The 5,792-nt window shown below is 38.3% G+C and overlaps 1 long non-coding RNA gene across 1 annotated transcript; it reads left to right on the plus strand.

Annotated features, from left to right (window-relative positions):
• Positions 1–3,288: 3,288 nt before the first annotated feature.
• On the plus strand, positions 3,289–4,329 carry LOC141602542 (uncharacterized). Its single transcript, XR_012524514.1, has 3 exons — positions 3,289–3,413; positions 3,526–3,643; positions 3,738–4,329. It is a non-coding gene; the product is annotated as an uncharacterized LOC141602542 (long non-coding RNA).
• The last annotated feature ends 1,463 nt before the right edge of the window (positions 4,330–5,792 follow it).

The following is a 5,792-nucleotide window of genomic DNA, read 5'->3' on the forward strand; positions in this document are numbered from 1 at the left end:
AATAACCAAAGTAAGACAAGCGTATAAAGCAACCAGCTGATCATCCTCCATCCCCGGTCTCTCGATCTCACACAGTAACCGAGTACACACCAAAGTGAGTAGCCCTGCCAGATTACCCATCGCAACAGGTAATCCTCGCCGCCAGTGGGGGACCGCGGCCAATCCTCACCTAAATCCCGCTCATCAACGAGCGATAACCATATCCCTTAATGTGCACATCCCCTCCCGTGCGGGTTCCACAGAGGGCGAACTAGGATGTAAAGCCACTCCCGCAAGTGACTCCACCACAATCAATACACCACCCCCACACTACCACCACACCAACACTCCAACGATTATCAGCAGGCAACAATCATACATAGTACAATCAAACATCTCAAATTAATTAAACAGGAACTGAGTAGGGAAACCTTACCTTTTCGCAATCCACTATGCTGCAATCAATCATACAAATGCATAACAAATACCACATCGTCACCTACAACAATGGTAACCAACAATCAACACATATATGATGAACAAACCCTAAACTCCCAAATTAACCCAAAACAATAATTAGGCAAAACCCTAACAGCCAACCTATTAACTGATTACGAAGCATTAGAGACTTACCAACGAGATCGACGCAAGAGAGAAACGGACAAGGACTCACGAAACCATCAATGCTCTTGGGAGAGATTAGAGAGGATTAGAGTTACATAGAATGTTTTAGGTTTTGTCAAACGTAACAACTGAAATAGTGAATCTTAATTTATAACTCTAACCGTCTCTAATAAACCCGCAGAAATAATCTTCGTCAGACCGGATACTCAGTCACATGTACCCTCTACTCGGTCGAGTATTTAACATACTCGGCCGAGTGTTCCTGGGCAGTAGCCGAACATGATACACGACACACTATACTCGACCGAGTACCAACCTAGGAAAGCCGTAGTATTACACTAACTACTTAATCTTTTTTTATGTTGCTTAAACTATTGCGATAATGCATCTGGTAAAAGGCTCGGTATAACTATTTATACTTAAGTTGCCCTCCCACCACCACCCCTGTATCAAACCAAACTAATAAAACTTGTTGAACAACTTGAATGGAAAATAATAAAGTTACCTCTTCAACTAATAATATTTTTGTCTCCTAAATTATATAGTCTATGCTTTATTGTTGTGGGTTCGTTGTTTATAAGTTGTAGTTAACATGATTTCGATTTAGCATCCTACGCAGTCCTTTGGGAGTGTCTTATGTGAAATACTAATATTACTCCAAGTGTACGTCCTTTAATTTGTTTCTTTGGTTTCAATATTTACTTCATTTTTTATAAATTACACGCGTTGATATGTAAATAATTGTAATTGTGTTTTTTGGTTACTTTGTATGTATTTTATGATTAAAGCCCCCAAGACATACTCGGTTGAGCAAATTTGATGAGGCGCGGGACATTTGGGAAACATATGCATTGCAGTTTAAGGCACAAGTATTTGATGACAACGTTTGAAGTATTTAGGCGGTTGAACGCTTGGATGTTATCTAGATAGCTTAAGTAATGGTGTGTGGATGGAAAAACTTGTGTTAGTGCTTGTGTTAAACTGATTCCATTTTGTTTGGTTGGATTAAAAGTATAAATGTAAGATTTGCTGGATTTTTTGACATTTAGCATGGATATATTTAAGCTATATGGCTATTGTCGTATAGGCTATGAATGAAATAATTTTTATTTCAGAAATCTAGTTGTCAAAGAGCATAGATTTGTTCCAAAAAAAAAAGGTGGGCTATATTAATAAATTCGCGCTAGATTGTTTTTGAAAAAAAAAAAGAATAGAAGACGATTCCTTGGCAAAGCATGATGAAGTTGGCGCAAAAATTATACGCGCCATGTGTCCAAAACAAAACGGTTGAGACACAAGCCCGTCCTCTTTATAGATGCAAAGAAGACGGTTCAACACCATAACTGTCCTCTCTTGAAAATCAAAAGAGGACGGGTTGACTTTATTTCAACCGTCCTCTTAGGCAACAAGGACGGGTGAATTAATAAAGGTTGTTTTAAGATTTTAGACGGTTTTGAACCATCCTCTTTGTCTATTTTTGTAGTAGTGAAGTGTGAATGGAAAGTTAATTCCATAGCGGGGATGAGAGTCCATGATCGTTACAAACTCGTAGAAGTTAATCATACCCGGACATACATGACTTATGATCCATTTATACTCGCACATCAAGCTTATCAAGTGTATTTTGCTTCTTATCCAAGTACGAGTAATGATAAACATCAAAAGCAATGGTGGGTGGTCTTTAAGACAAAGGCTAGATCAAAATTTGATACAACATTTTTTCAAGAAGAAATTGTATCAAAAACAGTTGTATCTCCAATTGATGATGAAATAATTCATGAGAATGAGAAAGCAGCGGGAGGGGAGGAGTTGGAAGAAGAGGAAGAAGATGATGTGGAGGGGAAAGATGATCACATGGAAGAGGAGGAGGAGGACACTTTCTAACAATTTTATTTGTTCAATTGTAGTTGTATAATGGCACGTGGTCGTGGTGGTAGACAGCGAATCGGCTCTAGTGGGGGCTGTAGTACGCAGCAGAAGGAGGAGGAGACCACAAAGGTCGAGCAGTCCTTAGAGGATGAGACTGGCGAGGAGGAGGAGGTTTTGGAGCGTGGGATCCCTGTCACATACACCGAGGATGGCAAGATCATTATTTACATTAGGGGTCTTTGTTAAGAACTTCTCTTTATTTATTTTTATTAGTAGTTAATTTATTTTTAATATGAACATTTTTAAATCTAAATTCGTATTTAACATGTATAATTCTAGGTTTAATTCCAAGCATGTAGTTCGGGGAGTCACCGCTAGCACTCAGCAAAAGATGACCAGGGGTATTACTTGTTGGTCAGATGCAAGCGAAAAGGATAAGGAGGGATGGTTTAATAATTTCCGGGTATGTTTTTAAATAATTTACGTAAATGTATTCTAATTAATTAGTGATTTGTGTTCTCTAACGAATTTTTATTTTTGTTGTGTAGCAAAACTTTCATTGGCCTAAGGAACAAGAGCGTGCCGTTTGGGAGAGATACAATTACATCGGTAAAAAGAGGTTAAGAGATAACATGTATAAGGTTTCTAAAAGAAAGAAACCCCCTTAGTTTATGGAAGGTATTTAGTTACTTTGGATGGTTGTATTTAATTAGTTAAATTATCATAATTTGTTATCTATTTAATTAATACTAATATTTCGCATATTTTTTTTTATTATAGGAAACGCATATAAGGAATTGATGGAGAAAAGAGATACCCCCGAATTGAAGGAGAAGTCGGCTCAAGCAGCGATCAATAAAAGGGGAGGAAATAAGGATGCCCACATTGATGCTACGCATTACGGAGGGTCTCAATCATTCTATGACCGAGTAATGTCAAGTGTACATCGTATATTTAATATTATATATAAGTTAGATTATGTTTGAGATTATATTTGGAGTCAAAGTATTAATTAGTCTTTATCATTTAACCTTTGTTTTTCATTTCCGGAAGGCGACCAAGAATTAGGGTAAGATGCCCACGGTTCCGGAACTTTTCTATGACACACATACCAAAGAAAGAGCTAAGGGGAAAAAGGGTGTGGAATTCGAAGAAGAACGCCAATTTATATGTAAGTATATAATACAATTCATTTCAAATGTTTTGATTACATATATATTATTATACAAGTATAACCTCTAATCATTAACGCTTTAATTTTTTAGGCTAAATTTCAAATTCGAAAAGAGAGGAATCCCGACATATCCGATAATGAACTTTGGCTTGATTTAGTGGATGGCTTCAATAAGGGGGGCGTGTATGGAACCGGAACGGCAAGAGAACTCTACTACGACCGACCTAATTCGGGAACCCCGGCATCTCAAAACCAAACATATATGCCGAGTATCGTGTCTCAACTTCAAAATACACTCGAGACCGAAAGAGAAGAAAGGAAGGCGGAAAAGGAAGCAAGGGAGGCCGCAAGGGATGAAAAGTTGAAGAGAATGAAGGAGCAAATGGAGTTGATGACCACTTATTTCTCGCCTTGCAACCCGGGATGGCGTCCATAAAATCAAGACCCTAGAGATCCTTCCGGAGGAGGTTGTAGTGGAGCGGGATCTACTTTGCCCTGTCATTGACTCAGTTGTGTTGTTTGTCCTTTTAGTTGGTTAGCCTTCTGACTTGTCGGATATTTAATATTTTAGTTAGATGAGACTTGTTATCCTTTTAGTTAGTGAGACTTGGACACGTACCATCTTGTGCGTTGGTTGTAATAACTTGAATTCGGATTTCATTCGTATGAAATGTGGCGTTGTTAGCCATCTTGTGCGTTGTGTATGCTGCTGGGTTGTAATTTTAATCGCAGGTTCAAATTATAGCAATTTGGCTCGAGCTAAATGAAAATTTCAGGTAAAATCTTTACCAAAATAGCGACTGAAATCGGCTCATTAGCGACTGAAATCAGTCGCTAAAATGGCGACTACAGGGCTCCATCGCCAAATTGGCGACAAAATTGGCAACCACCTCCGTCGCAAACCCCCATGACCATATTTTTTCATTTTTACAAAATGGCGACCAAAATGGCGACAGATAAACAAGCGTCGCCAAATTGGAGACCGAATTAGTGACTGATCCCCGTCGCCATTTTGGCGACTAATACTGTTATCCGTCGCCATTTTGGCGACTAAATTTGGTCGATGTTTGGTCGCTAAATGGCGACAAAACCTTCCGCCGCCATTTTAGCGACTGAAATCCGTCACCCGAGTGAATTTAGACGACTAAGAGTTGCGACGGCCCCTTGGCGACGGATTGTAGTCGCCCGAGAAACTTTAGCGACCGTTTTCTATCGCGTAAATCAGTCGCCCGAGAGCAGATTTGTTGTAGTGATTAAACCAATGATAAATGAGCAAGTTTCTTAAGTCATCGTCTTCTGCTAAATCAGAATAAGTCACGACTCATGAGACATATCAATTAGTCTCATTGTAGATAGGTAGATATATTCGTCTAAAGATGTGATAAGACAACCCCTACCATTCCACTTGTTATTTGTTTTATTATGAGAGTGCTGACATATTTGACCCGTCTACAACTTTAGACGGATAGTGTCCGCCTAAAATGGGATTTTATGTTTACATAATCCCTCCATTTCATTTTATTGTAAACTATTATAATTCATATTCCAAATCAATTGTTCTATTTATAAATATACTGCTTAAAATTAATGAGTTATGTATTAAACCCCTCGTTAATAACCTCTCTTTTTCATTTTGCTTATATGTTGTCTCTAAGTTTAGTTGTCTAGGGGTATTTATGATATTTTACCATATTTTCTTAAATATGACGTTTACAATAAAAGTGAAATGGAGTAAGGGTACAAAGTGCAAACTCATGTTCAACATCATGATCTTATATCTTGATTTTGTTCCGCCAAATTCTAATATTCTCAAATGTATGTAGGGGTGTTTATTAGTCCAGGATCGGATTTAATCAAACTTCGCTGAACCGAAGATCAAATAAGAGTAAAATGTTGGACCGTGAATCGGACCATAAAAATGAGTGGTTTATTTGATTGATTCCATAAAAAAATTGGTTATTGGGGAGGTTCAGTGAGGGTGGGCTAGAGGATTAATTTGATGAATTGGTCAATTTGGGTAATGTTGTTTGTGACCCTTATCCACCAACGAAAGTTGGTTAGGTTGGGAATCGGGTACCCGAAGCTTGGAACTATAGCTAACCTGGGTTGAGACTGAAAGGTAGAGCGCCTCTAGCCTTGAGTTTGA

This window comes from Silene latifolia, chromosome 9 (genome assembly GCF_048544455.1).
Source record: "Silene latifolia isolate original U9 population chromosome 9, ASM4854445v1, whole genome shotgun sequence".
In the NCBI taxonomy this organism is placed as follows: Eukaryota; Viridiplantae; Streptophyta; class Magnoliopsida; order Caryophyllales; family Caryophyllaceae; genus Silene; species Silene latifolia.